Source organism: Cuculus canorus, chromosome 2 (assembly GCF_017976375.1).
Source record: "Cuculus canorus isolate bCucCan1 chromosome 2, bCucCan1.pri, whole genome shotgun sequence".
In the NCBI taxonomy this organism is placed as follows: domain Eukaryota; kingdom Metazoa; phylum Chordata; class Aves; order Cuculiformes; family Cuculidae; genus Cuculus; species Cuculus canorus.
This window is the reverse complement of record NC_071402.1, coordinates 22,454,498-22,470,676: the sequence shown is the minus strand read 5'-3', so window position 1 is coordinate 22,470,676 and position 16,179 is coordinate 22,454,498. Positions and strand designations below refer to the sequence as shown.

The following is a 16,179-nucleotide window of genomic DNA, read 5'->3' as shown; positions in this document are numbered from 1 at the left end:
ACAGAACAGCAGTCCTGTCTTGTCTGGAGAGGCAAAATGTAAAAAAGCTAATATAAAATTTCCTTCTGCCTCATTAACATGTCTCTACAGTCAGTTTTAATACTTGGATTCCTATCTTGTATGGCTCCATACACACATTTCTTAGATTACTAGAATAACAATTCATGTTTTGTTCTCCAAAGATAAAAAAGCAGCAGAGCACAAAATACATGTCCAGCCCTGAGTTTCCCTTATTTCCAACTGTGAGGCACTTCTACCACATTCCCTTTTTTTTTTTCGCCTTCACACATTTTCTTTTCAGCATGGCTCACAGTTGGATGTCAACAAGATCAGGTGTTATCCCTATGATGCAGATAAACCAGAGCAGGAAAGACACACTTCCTCACTTCATCTTTCGGAGAGCAAAAATACTCACTGGTGAGGCAACCCAGTGGTCAGGAGCTTCAGATTGGTTTGGACAGATGTCTGAAGGCTGTATAGCCCCATGACCTTCCCTGCTAATCCCAGGTATTTCCTTCTCTTTATGTCTTCCTACGGTCTACCCCTTCTCTCCTCTGGTTCTCCCATTTCCTCTCTCTCCCTGATGCACCCTCTATCATCAGGCATCAGCAGCGGGGTTGGATTCCGCTCCTGCAGGTGAGAGAATGAGGTTATTTCCTCCTCTATCTCCTCTTCCTCTTCCCCTGCTGCTGCCAACTCCTGCAGCAGTCAGTGTTTTTTTTCTTAAAGCCTCAGATGGAGGAATTGTGTGATTACACAGGAATTTCATCTTCCATTGAGAATAAAGTGTCCCTAGCTACTGAAAATTCAGCACGAGAGAAGACAAATACAAATAGCGATCTACTTTTAAATGTAAGGAAAAGGTTACTTCAATTTCTGAATGCTTGAACTTGTCAATATGGTCCCTGTCCTGGCTCCTCTTACATGCAGCAACACTCGGTGCCAGGTATAGTTAACAATCTGTAGCCTCCCAGCCAAAGCACCCAGCCACTGCAGTAGGAGGAAGGAATCAGTCCAAATGGCATTTTTGTCTGAGCTGCTCGGGGCAGGAATGCCCGTGCACACAGCAGAGGCATAGAAAAGGAAAATTAGGGCTGTGACAGCTCTGGAGCTCTTGTCCCCACAGTGCTGTAGAAATACTGCAGTTCAAATAGTCTCTCTTTTTAGTAAAACGACCTATATAAATAGGGCCTTGTGGAAGTAATATCAGTTGATACTCTGGTCTTCAGTCCTTTTTCATTGCTGCATACTTTGGAGCTACCTCTGTCCCTTCCCAGTTGACAGAAATACTGATAACCAGCTGGGGTAATGATTCATAATTATTAAAAGCCCAGAGGTGGTGCAAGGAAAGACATCTCTGCCTTAGCTTACATGGAACAGTCACCTCTCACCTACATTTGCTGAATTGTTTGCGGGATCAAAACGACTGGGTTAGAAATAAGACTCCAACTTCCTAGTATAGGCTCAATTGGCTTCAGAAGAAGAGTACGTTTCATTGTAATTTATACACAGAATAAACCTTATACTCATTGTGAACTTTAAAAGCGTGTATATTCCAGCATTATTTTGACAGACTTAGCTTCTATAGATGCCCTTGGGATGATGTCACATTGAAGATTAATGGAAGCAGCAGTTCCAAATACTATATAAAGATATCACAAGTAAGTAAAATTAATTTGGGGTTGTTTTACAAAATCAAAGGTGTAAGGAAAGAGCAAGAGACAATTAAATCTTGTTTTAGGGATATTCAGCAGTATGTCATAAGCCAAGTTTTGCTTTTTAGAGCTACAGTCTCCTATCAGCCCAATGTTAGAATGTTTTCACCTCTAAATGATCTAAACTAGCCATACAGAGACTAAAAGAAATTGACTGTGAACTAAATATCTGAGCTATTAAATAAGGACTACTTAAATAAGGACTAAGAGAATATTCAAATATGAGCATTACTTGAGAGTCTAGTGACCTGCATGCCTACACCACATTAACTAGTAAAGAAGACTCAAAAGCTTTAAGTACCTGCAAGAGTATGGACATTTTATTATTAGAAAATGTGCCCAAGTCCAGCCTAGGTTAGAAATTATTTTGGCTCATTATATGGTAGATATTGAGTTGGGTATTAATCACTCACACTCTAGTTCCCAGTATTCACGTGTCATGGATCACCACTGTAACCTGAAGGATCAGATGGAGGCTAAGGGCTGGGCCTTTATGGAATCTATAATTTCTGATTACAAATAACTCTGCATTAGAGAAGAGGCATGGGGTTTCCCTCTGCAGATAAACAGGAGGCAGCAGTTCCCAGAAGAGTGAACCAGTCAAAAGTGATAAGACTATATCAGCTTAAAAATGCAACAGTCCAAACATTAAAGTGGGATAAAGTGGGCTGTGTACCACGCAAGTAGGCTAAAAATATATGTATCATGCGCTGTTACTGGTGATTACCAAATGTGGAGATTCTTTTTTATTAACTCTTTTGCACTGAATACTGTCTTTATTGTTCTTGGTTGCATTTGCAAGGAGTTTTTGTTCCCAGATGTCTATTCTTAGCCATATGCAATGATTAAGAGTGTTTTCAGGCTGTGTGGCATGCTAGTTGAACTTGTCAGTCACCTTCCAGCTTCCTGAAGACACACATGTTCTTCTCATGATTTCTAGAAACAGTATCCCTTGGCAGCCCCGAGTCCGGCTGAGCTTCCCCTATCTGGTAGAGCATTTTATCACTAGTGAAAATTCAGTCTTCAAGATAAAGATTTTCAGATAACCCCTGCAGAAGCACTTTCCACTTGTCAATGTCTCTCATCACCCTCCTGGTTCTGAGAGGTGGTGATGGTCTCCCCCTTGTCACCCAAGAACAGCAAGAAGGAAAGTGGTCTCTTGAGACTGCACTCCAACACTGTCTGAGATGCTTCCAAATGTGCGCCTTCGTTTTCTGTTTCATTGACAATGTTGTCTCACACATTTTGGCGATGAGAGAACCACAAGTCAAGGCAGAGGCCTTTCCCACTGGGGCAAAAGGGGCAGGACTCTTAGAAAGGCAAAACCCCCAAAACTCTTCGACTTGCTTTCAAAGCAAGTGACAACACATTTGAAGAAAAATATTTGACCCACTTAAGATAAATCCTGTTTACTTTGCTTGCATGAATAGAGTTGCTAATGTTAGCAGGAGGAAGATGAATAGAATGTGGCACAACTGACTTCCCTCTCCTATTGGATGTTCTTTAACGCATGCATTTTTCACTTGCAAGTTGACAGATCTTTCCAAAATGTACTTTTTCTTTTCGCCCATAAAAAACAGAGAACCCATAGGTGATAGGCTGGCAGTAGTGATCAGCATGGAATAACTGCCCATATAACATAGTTAAAAGCATACGGAAGGATCTGCAGGATCTGTTCCAGGTACATACAAGAATGAACAGGCTCTGGACCTGTGCATTTGGTTGTCAGACCATTGCAAGTAGTGATGCTGTTGGTACTTGGGTCCTTCAAACAGGTCAACATGCTTTTGAGCCCCTAATTGCATACAACCAAGTTTGCTCTTCACTTGTGGAAAACTGTTCGTGTACCTGCTGCTCTTTCTCTCTTGGATCTGGTCCTTAACTCTAAGATTTGTAGGTTGCTGTTTCTTTTTCCAGGCTTAGCCTTTTGGTGGTCTTCAAAAATGTGTAAGGAAATCCCTTTTTAATTTTGTTAACATTAACATCCCTGATCTTGTTTAGGACTTTTGCCACCATTGGCTCAAGAATGTGGGGTAACCTCTTGGATCAGACATAATATGGTAAAAAGGGAAACAGTAACTATGGATATCATCTGCTTAGGATACTACGCCAGTGCTATCCCCTGGCTATGGTATTGCAAGCCAGATTTACAGAAGCAATAGGAAAGTTAGCAAAGCAAAGCAACCAGGGCTGGGTTATTTTTATTACGCTCCATTTCCTCACAGCTGGTCAAAATAGTCAGTCCCTTCCAAACATGACCAGCTCAAAGTGCAAGTGAAAGCTGAACACAAAGCAAGCACCAGGCAAGGCTGGGGCAGTGTCTTGCGGTTAGCGCCCCGTCCTCTTTGTCATGCCCATTTCAACAGCAAGAATGTATGGCCCAGTGTGCACTCTCAAACCAGAAGGCATAAGTTCTAAGGCAGAAGATCTCAACTAGATTTAACATCTCCGAAATCCCAAAGCAAGACCCCAAAGAAGACATTGTGCTAGGCAGCAGCGTCACACACAGCCAGGAAGCCAGTGGGATAGCGGAGTCTGCAGCCAGAGCCCTGCCGGGTTGCTGGAGAGCAGGAGGGCTGAGCTGCTAAGAGCTGCGGGGCTGAGCTAAGGCTTCAGCTCCGGGCAGTCATAGAATCATAGAATGATAAAATCATAGGATCACTAGGTTGGAAAAGACCTTCAAGCCCAACTGTACCCGTCCACTACTAAATCATACCCCTAAGCACTTCATCTGCCTGTCTTTTAAATACCTCCAGTGATAGTGACTAAACCACCTCCAGTGCCTGGGTGTCCGAGCCCTTCCCAGCCACGGTGTCCTGCCAGGGCCGTGCCTCTGCTGCTTACCTCCCCACAGTTTGCTCCCAGGCCACAGGACAGCAAACCATCCAGCCTCTGCAAACTCAACTGTTGTGAGGAGGAGAGAGATGATTGTATTGAAGGAGCTATTACTGGTACCAGTAAGCATACTGGGGTGGCTGCTCCCTGCCTACTTATCCTGCATCTGCTCATGAAAAATGCCACTGAAACTAGTCTTGGGCCATTAACTTTGCCTCGCACCCTGAGATTGGGATGTGTTTTTTTTCTTGAAGGCAGTTTTCCAAAGGGGCAGATAATTGCTCCTCATTCTTAACATAAATAATAATATTTTTTTTTGTTATATATAATTTTCTTACATAATTTGTTTCCCCTTTTCTCCACTGCCTGGAAGTGTGGGACGGGGACCCAGCACAGCATCTGGGAAGCTGCTGCAATCCCACGGCTGAGCTGGATGCCCACGTCAGCTCAAGTGCTGCTGGAGCTGGAGGGAGAGATGGCTGGCCAAGCATGGGGAAGATATGCTTGAAGCAGTATGTATATAAGGTTAACACCTCCCAGACAGTCCTTTACTGAGGATATCCCAACATTTTTCTAGTTACAGAGCAAAGTTCTGGGCTGAGTTTTTCTCTGAGAAGTCAAAGAAATGTTTACCATTTTCTGTAATAGAAGCAGAATTTGAATGAGTGATGATAATGATATGTAGGGACTGTATTTCTGAGATTTTACCACGTATAAGCACAGTCATAAGTGTAATCAATGTCAATGGCTTCCATTTAATTCTCAGACAAAGTTTGCTTTTAAATACCACACCAGATTTGACACGCCCAGTGATAAATGCAATACAATTAGTTCTACTATTTGCTTTGATGATATGCTAAATTATTTCTTTCAACAGACCATTTGTTATCTAAAGCTAATGGTTATACTCTTGCATTTAACAAGTCTAATATATCTTAAACCGTGGCAAACTGGTAAGTTTCAAATTGAGATATTAAAGTCTAGAAAAAAGGTCATTCCATGAATGGGTTTCATCTGACAAATCCTTGCCAATGCCCAAGTCATCATTTTCACAAAGGAATTCTAAACTGTAAGAACTTTGTATGTATTTCTCATCATCGTATAAATAAAAAATCTTAATTATGCTGCCTCTTAGTGATTTACAGTCACTTAATGATTGTATAATCTTAAGGAAAATGTCTGAATTTAAATGTTCTTATGGTATTTTCAGCATAACGCCTCTCCTAATTGTTAACAAGACAATTATTACATTTTCCCCCCCTGAAATGTATCACTAGCTCACCATGGTAATTGCAAATTAATGAAGACAGTGTAGTCCCCGGTAATAGAAATATTGGATCTTATGAATTGTTAGTCCTTATACTGCAACATTGCTTGCCATGAAGCTTACTCAACTGCTCTGCTCTGCTCTCTGAATTTCTGTTATCACCCCTTTCCTTCAGTACACGTGTGCTTCATGTGGACCTAATCCAGCAGAGGAATGTAAATGCCTTACAAAATAAAAAGCTCAAAACAGGTATCAGCAGAGCACTTATCCCAGAAATCACATTTGGGCTGAAAACGGAAGTGCTTGGACTTAAGGAAAAATTAATTGCACAAATCTTAACATTTCTGCAAGGTATTAAATCTACCTTGTGAATGTCAGGCTTTGATATTTCAATGCCCGTTGAAATTCCATGATGACAAAGGCAGTAAAAAATACCAGATCTCCAAAGCTCCGGGAAGTCTTCCTGTAGATTTAAGTGCTACAGTGGAAAGAGTATTGAGTTTTTTAATATGCCGCATTACACTTGACAGCCTCAAGTCTTTTTAAAGAAAAAAAGGAGCAACACAAAATTACCACAGGGACTTAAAAAATGCAACTAACTGTAAATTAAAAAAAAAAAGATAAATTTCTTCATCTTTTTCACTCATGTTAAAATTTCCTCCTATCATCAAAGGACAGGTCTGTCCCACTTTGAGTTGTTTTATTCCAGGTTTCAATATAATGCAGGCACAGCAAATCCTGGTTGAAATTTAGAGAAAATTATTTCCTTTCATAACATGAGGGGTTACAGAACGCGACATTTAATTCCCCTTTCTGTGGTTACCAGCCAGACCCCGGGCCACTGGCACCATGGTGCTCTGCCCCAATTCCCCCGTTCAACTGCTGCCTCCCAATCCCCGCTTTGCTCTCCCAGTCCTTCCTCCCTATTTCACCCATGCCTGGCCACAGCCCTAACAGGCATATATCTCTAGTCTTACACTTCTATGCAATTCCCCTAATGTTTCTTCTTCCTTCGATTTATCTAATTGCTCAAGGATCTTTTCTCATCCTAGCACCTTTCCTCATTTTCTGAGCTCCACATTTTCTTGCTCCTTGTTGTACAGGGGACTCTTCCTCTCAACAGTTTAATCCCTCTGAAGACAATAGGAAGGGGTGATCACCAGAGATAAAGGCAAACTCAGAAAATGTACCAGTGTTAAATGATGAACACTTGAAAAAAACTCAAATACCTTATTGTTCTCAGTAAAATCTTAAAAATTAGCAACCACAGACTGTCCTCTCTGCCAAGGACTATGTGGAAATAGGGATATTACTTAGCATTTTTCCTGAGGAGTAAAAGAAATGTACTAGACATCATCCGTCTTATTCTGCTGTCCATACAATGTGTTCATCAATCTGTTCACCTTGAATAAAACCAGAAACAGCAACAGGGAAATTTGACATGAGCAATCCCACTTGCAGCATTGTGGCTAAGATGCTGCTGTGTTTAGTACCATTTATTCTCAAGCTCTGCCTTGTTATTGTCTCTGTAAGCCATCTGAGTTCTAAATTCTGGACAGAAGAATATTCCCATCATCCAGATGACATCCTGCCAACTTTTTCCCTGGGATGACATTTCCTTGAGGCTCTCCTTCTAGATAAAAGAGCCCTACACAAACTGGGGCTGCCTGAAACAGCAAGCTCTGCTTCTCTTCTGCAAAACTCCATAGCACATATTCATCACTCCTGCATTTAGCACAGCAAGATTCATAAAGATTTTTGACAGATGATACATGACTTCTAAACATCAGTTTTCCAACAGAAATACCAGAAAGTGGCAGACAGCTGCTTCTTTTTCAGTCTGTGGGAAGGCTGCAGATACCAATAGTAGCAGTCTATCATTGCAGCAAAGGCAATCCATCATACTATACTTTCCCCTCGGGTCTGGTCAGACACAGCTCTGTGATTTTAGCTCTGCAAAGTCTCTGCATTTCCTCAGGGTAGCACCTGTCTTTTTCTAGGGAGTTATGTTAAAAGTCCCACCTGCAGCAGGTCTGGTCTTCATCTTTTCCTTCCAAGTAAAAGGGACTTTTTTAGCAAATGGAGTCCTCTTCTTTTGGTGGGAGGGCACTGGATAAAACTCACATTCTGCTCATAATTTTTTTCTGCGGCAGAGTGCCTGCTTGCAGCAAGACGAAGTGTCAGCAGGAGCTCAGCCGTCATCTGCTCTGCTGAGCTGGGCAGCAATGGCTTGGACCAGCTGCAGCGCTGCCTCCTCCCTGGCCAGCCCTCAGCAGGCTATCAGCAAGGGGTACCAGGGGATATGGGGAGAACCTGGGCATGTGGAGAAGATGGGAGACAGGGATGTGATAGTGTCAGCTAGGATATCTGCAGTAGGAAAAATAAAGTGCAAACTATGGGAAGCAGGCCTGGTTACTGCTGCTGTCCATGGAGAAAATTCTCTCTTCCTACCACACCTTAGATGAGCTTCTACGGGATGGTGACACCACAAAGCCATGGGGCTCACGTAACATTTCCATTTGCCAGATTCCCTTCTGAGAGGCTGAAATAACTCATTCAAGTGGCATCCTTAATGACCAGGCAAGAGAAATACACAATAAAAGTAATAATAAATTGCTGCAGTGAAATCCCCTAGGACACTGATGAGAATGCACACAACTCTGCTTCCCGCAAGATGGGTGCTGATTTCTTCTGATGGCGGTACCAAGCTGTCACAGTGGCTGCCTGCTTTAGCGTGAGATGCCAGCTGCATGATACCATTAGCATTCCTCATCAGCCACGGCTTATGTCTCTCTCTGTGCACAGTGTTGGAAAACCAGGTCATTCTCTTGGCTCATCCTCCTCTGATAACTCCTCTTTTCTTCCTCTGCTGGGAAGCTGAGGACAGGGTAATTAGTTTTCACTGATGTGCAGCTCTACGTGCAACTGCTTCTGTCTCAGGCAGAAAAATGAAGTTTTCACATAGTTTGCATACCCTAATAGAAGGGAAACTTGAGAGAAAATTGAGAAGTATCCATTTTTCTTGTGTTGTAATGATTCAGCTGGTATTTTTCAAAAGACCATGAAGGCTACTAATGATGTGGTGAGCTTCCAGTACTTGCAAAACAGACAATAAATGAATGAGTTACCAATGAAAATACAAAGTTATATACCTACCTGTGCCAGATAACATCTGGTACTGCAGGGCTGTCATAACAAGTCATGTGAAATCATGCCCTTAGGCAGAAAAATTGCTAAGGCCATAACTGCTGTTAACTTGCATTTAACTGCTTGGGGTTTGCAGGCAGATCAGAATCTTGATATTCCAAAGAAGATGCCAGGGAAAATAAAAAGGGAAGAGCCAACCCAACCCCCAGATCAGAAGTTCAGATTTTCATAATAAAACAGTGGAAATGATGGCTTTTAGACCTGTGAGGAATAAATTTTGAGAGGACTGTATGGAATGTGGCACAGAGAGATAAAGCAACAAACTTTACTAAAGGTCAAGTGATATTTGTGCTGTGAGTGAATACATAAACATAAATACCCATGAAGAATTACCTGGATGGTACCGCCGAGCTTGTGTATTGGCAGGGTAAGCACATCAGTAATTAAAACTGCACTAACCTCCTTGAGTGATGCTTTGAAAGTGTCAGTGTGATGGCAGTCACAGCATCAACTGAATTAACTGAGCTGTGAGAGGAGGAGCTATGACCTACAGAGATGCCTTGCCACAAATGTGCTTAGAATTCGACATGCTGAAACACTATTAAAAATAACGATTGAAATAATAGTCATAAACTCCCCATAATACTAGTATCTATTACAATAATTACGAAATTAATGAAACTATATGCAGTATTTCAGGAGATAAAACATGAAGCAGAGAAAGCATTAACAATCATTCCTGTCCCCTCATCACCAGGTAGACTCTTTGGAAAGAAGCACACCAAGTTTCAAGGAACTACATTGTGGCTTTTATACTTATGGAGGCTGGGAAAGATCAGAGAGACCCCAAAACTACAGCTGGAATTGATCACACTGGAAACATTTAAATTCCTCTTTTGCAATGATTTAGGTTAAGAGTTTCTAAACATGGAATATAAGCTGTCCAAACTTCTGCAAGCAAGTACGGATCCGTTCATTCTGTTAAGTGAAATTTACAGCCCACTGAGGGAAAGATATCAACCAGACAAGTTTGCAGGTAGGCTTAGTGGGAATATCTGGGCTTCTAAAGAGACAGAATAATTTAAAAAAAAAATTCATACTTGGGCATAGTTGATCCTAGCTGCTTGAATTCAGCAGTTTTACAGAAGCTTTAGATACATTAATTTTACTGTCTCCATTTATTAAAATAGCATTTGCCCCCAAAGGCCACACAGAAGATAAACTTGTCATAACAACTCCAGAACTAATAGAAGCCCAAGTTCAAGGTATACTTCAGATCTGTGTTGCTATTTGAAGACCAAATTGTCTTATTTCTCAGCTTCATCTCTTGCAAACCTGTTTCCTGAAGTGGTTAATTTAATAAAAGCTATTTCGATGGTACCCACATGATAATGAGTATCATCTCAATCCTCTATGTTGTATGGAAACATTGCTTTGGTTCACAATGAGGTAATCACAATTTCACACATATACAAGACCAATATTGAGAACTTAAATGTTAGAGAAGATGCAGAAAGAATTAATTCAAAGAATCCCAGGACAGAAATCCTTCTTTTAGTCTTTTCCAGATTCAAACCCTGAATTTTAATTGTTCTTAAAATGTAATTTGCTGCAAAGAGCATTTTGCCATGAGTGGGCTTTTCTTATGCATTGCAAAAAGTGAAATAAAAGATCTTTTCGGACATCTTTAGGCTCAGGTTCTCGCAGCCTGTGTTCTTTGGTGTTATTTAGACCAAGTAAATGTCGGTAGTATAAGTAGTGGTCTTGTAATGCAGCTACTGAGCTGTTAGGAAGGAACCCAAACCTTGCAGTTGCCTTCCATAAAAAAATCAGTGCCTTCTTCATCACGAGAAGTGCAGAGTTAGGCACCCTCTAGTTAGACCTTGCACTGAAGAGGATCATGTGTAAAAAGTTCTGCTCTAGGAATAAAGTCTGCAAAGGGAACAATACAAGCCACAATTTTTCAATATGTTTTAATACACATCTTTGCAGGGTTGGGGGGGAAGAAAAAGAGATTTCCAAATTCACAACATATTAAAATAAATGCCCTTTTAAAAACATCACATAAGATATTGTAATAGCTCTGGTGTAGTTCACTGTTCAGTCCTTACGATTTTCTTTACAGAGGGACAGGTCTTCCCATTATTGGCCCTTGTCCGGCTGCTGCTGCTGGCGCTTTGGGGCTGTTCCTGCAGACGGTTTGTATTGAGGCTCTAGCAGGCCACTGATCAGTTACTGAACTTACAGGTGAGTAGAGACTACAACAGCGCAATAAAGTGACAAGAGCAGAGAAGGCAGATTGTAAAAATCCAATCAGCCATTTTAACATGGTCTGAAGGACAGCTTGAGTTTGTATATTAGCTTCTTTGTTTGTCCCTCTTTAACAGATGATACTTTTATTGCATAGAGGTGATACTTCTATTGCATAGTAAATGAGCAACATTATTTAGTATTCTGTATATGAATAAATGCTAAGAAAAAAAACTGAGTCCTCTCCCTATTCTTGTACCCAGTGATCTTGAAGTTTTCACCAAATTGTTGCACTAATATTTTTGTAGTGACATATTAGTGAATGGGAAGAGTAGAAAACACTAGAAACAGAATCACACAATATCCTGAGCTGGGAGAGACCTATGAGGATCATTGAATCTGATTCCAGACTCCACATAAGGCAACCTAAAAGTTAAACCATGTATCTAAAAGTGTTGTCCAAATGCTTTTTAATCACTGACATGCTTGGGGCCATGACCACTTGCTTGGAGACCTTGTTCCAGTATGGATCTCTGTGAATATGACCCAAACCCTGTGCAAAGGGACTTTTGTGGGACCTTTTGTTGACAGCGCTGTCATGGAAAGCACAGGCTTTTGCCGCAGCTGTACAATTGTGTTGTGAGGGCACGAGAGGCTAATAATTGTGTTGGAAAAGTAGGTCTGTGGGACTCAGTTGAGGCCCCAGGCTCCAAATGTGAGCCAGCACGGTGGAGCTGCTCAAGTAGAAGATTTTGCTTCAAAGCTGGTGGAGGAACTACCATGATGACACCTATAGTCATCGGATCTGGTCCAGAAGGTTTGTCTCTAGCACCCATGGCCCATTAATGTTTACACGGTGTAATATACAACAAATAAAAGCAGTTCTTTGTAGGTCCTTTGTCCTGCTGGTGACGAGGAGATTCTTTCCATAGTTCCATCTACACTGGAAGAACTCTTTTATGGGGAGAATGGTTTCTAGTTCATTCATTTCTCACAAAAATGAAAAGCATCACTGCCCTGAATGTTATCCATGCATTGTAGTCCTCTGCCCAATCCCACAGGGCGTACACAGCACTCAACTTATAGGTATAGCCAAACGGAGAAGGTGTATTCATGAGACTACTTTTTAATAAAATAAAATGACGGTGACATGTCCTTCTGCCTGAAGGTGTATTTTGAATAAGAAAATACCCTGATAAAAATATTCTGAAAGAGGTCGGGGCAACAAATGACCCGCTAAAGTGGCTGGCTCTTTGGGCAGGAACACTGCTGAGCAAAGAACCACTCTGCGTCATAAATCCTGTCCTCAGTTCTTAAAGTGTTCACAAATAGTCTTTCAAGATAGAACATAAAACCAGTTTCTGCATACCCATGTTACAGGCTACAAACAACAGCTTCTTCCAGGAGCAAGCCTGGCTTCTCCAGAATCACCAAAAATGATGACAAGTTCCTGTGCTTTGCAGACCATGCCTGATGCTGAAATGCTTTTCAGCCTTATGGCTGAAAAGAATTTCCTGACTATCACTTATACTGTTTTTAAATGTCATCCCAAAACGCTTATATGGCATGGTCCTAAAACACATATGGCTCATACAAGCTGTATTTGGAAGCACAGGACAATTATTGTGTTCACACTTTTAGAAGTGAAAAGGATTTAGACCAGCATTTGTAAGTTCCTTTACGATTCTTTAAGGACAGTGTAGTCCTTACAGATGAACGGATCACAAAAGGCTGCACATTTTTCCTCTGAAATTCAGGTCCTTTTAATGTTCTTCGAAGTGTGTTTAATGTTCAGTGATATGGAAATCACAGGTAGGAAGTATGGAGACGTCACGGACACTGCTCATCTGGCAGCAGCCTTGTGGTGCCTTTGACTAGGGTGCATTATAACACCGACAGTTACAGTCTTTCCTTTTATCTCTCTGACTAAGACATCAGCACAACAGAGCAAACACTCCCAGGGCATTGGAGGATGTGACACATGGAGTGGGGCTGATGCTCTGTAGGCCCCAAATGGCTGGGGAGCTGTGGGTCAACCTCCTTCAGACTTCTCCAGCTTTGTGCACTGCACTGAAGCTTACTACAGCTTTCCATCTTAACTGGGTTCAAAGAAAGGCCAAACCAAGCACCAAAACAAGAAAACAAGCCCTGTGTGCCCCTACGAGCTTATCAGCTGGGCTGAAAGCTTTTATTTTCTTGTTTGCTTGTTTGCACAAAGAAATCTGCAGTCACTTAACAGGCTTGGCATTGTGTGTGACTCCCTGCATCAACAACTAGGTCAACCGGCAGGGGTAACGCACTGTACATGCGAGAGGCTCCCTCGGCTCAGCCGGTGCCTGCCGATTATATTTTGGGAATTAGCTAGGTAGAAGAGAATGTCCTCCTGGGCATGTGCTACGCTGAAACTTTAGTCCGTTTGCACGAGTCATTTGAAACCTTGTCTTGGCCTCAGCTGAAAAGGGTACTAAATCCAAGGCAGCTAATGCAAGACTGAAACAGAGGAAGGTTTAGAGGGTTTCTCTTCTCCTTCCCTTTTTTCAGCACTTGTAACTACCCAGTAATTAGTCAGGGCATCCAGCACTATGCAGGGCTTGTGCTTTGTTCAGAGAGTATCAGCTTTCCAAAGCAATGCAGATAACTCTGGAGTAAGATAAAAGTGAGAGGATAAAAACCTAGGATATTTTTACTAGGACTATTTTTATTTTCTGTATGAACACAACTCCCATCACTGCTTTAGGCGAAGACAAATAAAACTGCAAAGATGACAGCTACCATTGCATTTAGGCAAGCAGAACTCTTGATTCTGCCAAAGCGTGGGTTTGCCTGCTCTGTCTCTAGTGGAGCTGCCTCTGTTGTAGTGCCATCAATGTGGAAATTCTGCAGCGAGAACATATTTTTGGCTGTCACTCAGAAACTCCTGCCAGCCCTCAACAAAGCCTGAGAGACCTTTTACGATGTGAGCTTGCCTTTAAGAGGAAAGTCCTTACTGGTTAAATGATTTCCACATCACTCTCATAGCTCAAGTGTTCAGATAATCTGTAAATGAAAAAAAAACCCCAACCAACAAATAAAACTGACAGTTCTGCAGCATCCCACCTAGGACATACTATTGCTCTAAAAGCTAAGGAATTACACTTAGCTTTTTTCCAAACTTGTCCATATGATAAGATTGTCCTTGAATCAAGAGGTCAAAGAGTTTGTGGCTGCACAGCAAATGCAGAGATGACAAGTGGAGGGACACTTCTGACTTACCTTCTCCTTTTTTGATTGCTGAAAACTTAATCTTCCACATTACCAAGAATTTGTAAAACTGCAGCCAAGTAATCTCTCTACATCCCTCTCTGCCCCTCCCTTCACACTGTGCCCAACCATCCCTACACACGTGATGACAGCCCTTACCCCTATTTCAGGAACTACGGAGTCAGGGTGGCTTAAAGGAGTCTTCGGGGAAGGCCATCAACGACCTCCTCGAGAGGCCATTTGCACAAGGATAGTGGTGGAGGTTGACAGGGGACATAGTTGTCCTGTCCAGATGTTATTGCTGTGCAACTACACATCGCCACATCTGCCTACACATTGCCACATCTGCCCTGCTTGTTGAGGTATAGTGGGAAAAGACCTGAGCTATGAGGAGTACGCTGGGACTTTTGCAACATACTCTGTGTGCAGTAGAAGTACGCTGGCACAAACTTTCAAAAAGCCCTCCAAGTACGAAGCAGGGGTGGCCACACACATGAGATACATGTCGATACCACATTAAAAAAATGGTGTGACTTTGTAATAGTTGTAGCCTTGTTGACAGTGGTATTCATTTTCAAGCAGTTTCTCACCCATTTGTGTATTTTACCTCTCATATATATTCATGAATAACTTAAAAGTGAAAAAAAAAAGGCAAATCTGGTGAACAAACTCCTCAGTGACTGGATGAGAGGAGGAAGCTCATTAGGAATGTTTGTTCACTGTCCTTTAAAAACAGATACATGTCTTAGATTACAGGTATGTTATGGCCTTAAACATATGCTAATTCTCAATCATAATTAGCCTTGTGCACTTCCTTTCCACAAAGGGACACTTCTAAGAAATCTGTATAGGTACATATGAACTCTCTGTAAAAACGGCCCACTCTGAGTATTAAGAACTGAAATTTAAAAAATAATCACACAAGCAGAAACATCCAGCAGTCTGTGCACATCGCCAGCTCGGCAAAGGACATATCAAGTATTAAATCTCACTCCAATACTCCAGTTTGCCTGGAAGCACCAGCTTTTATCAGAGCACAAAGTCTGGATTAATCCATTGGGCTGCCAGCGTGACATTAAGACCAACGGGATGCATGAGCTATCAAGGCAAAAGGTCTCTGCAAACACAGCGAGCCAGCTGCAGCATTGGAACGCTTGCTAAGGGATTGCGAGACCCACTGATATTACACAGGTTTTCCAGTTGCTGCAGTGAAGGGATCTGCATGTCCATTAAAGGGAAAAAAACATGGGTTATGCAGAAAAACTCAAAGGTGGAATTGTTAGTGGCATTAGAAAGGAGCAAATTTCTCTAAAAGGCAATCATAAGGGTTTTTTTTTTAAATTATTTGGAGGGTTTTGGAGCTGACAATGCCATGCTTCGTGTATTACTGTCAGTGTTTCAGGTCAGAGTGATGAAACAGAGATGCTCCCTACTCCTTCTGCCCAGCCAATCCTTGCTCAGCTGTGTGTTCTTCACACAGTCATGAGATCCACTTCACCACAGAGATGTAAATAATTTACTTCCATCAGAAACAAGCTAATATGTCAAAGCAAGTTGGTACGCTGTGTGTACCCTGGGCCCCAATCCTGGCTCCCTGGACACATTCTGACTTTGATGTGGCTCTGAGCAGAGCACTGCAGAGCTGGATCATCCCAGGGAGGTATAGATATACCTATGTACACGACCAGCAGTGGCTGACTTTGGAGGAAAGGAAAGGCAGGAGAG

General features: G+C 41.9%; 1 long non-coding RNA gene across 1 annotated transcript; it reads left to right on the top strand.

The window, feature by feature from the left end:
* Positions 1–439: 439 nt before the first annotated feature.
* On the top strand, positions 440–11,003 carry LOC128851531 (uncharacterized). The gene is made up of 3 exons (XR_008448899.1): positions 440–636; positions 1,580–1,661; positions 9,722–11,003. It is a non-coding gene; the product is annotated as an uncharacterized LOC128851531 (long non-coding RNA).
* The last annotated feature ends 5,176 nt before the right edge of the window (positions 11,004–16,179 follow it).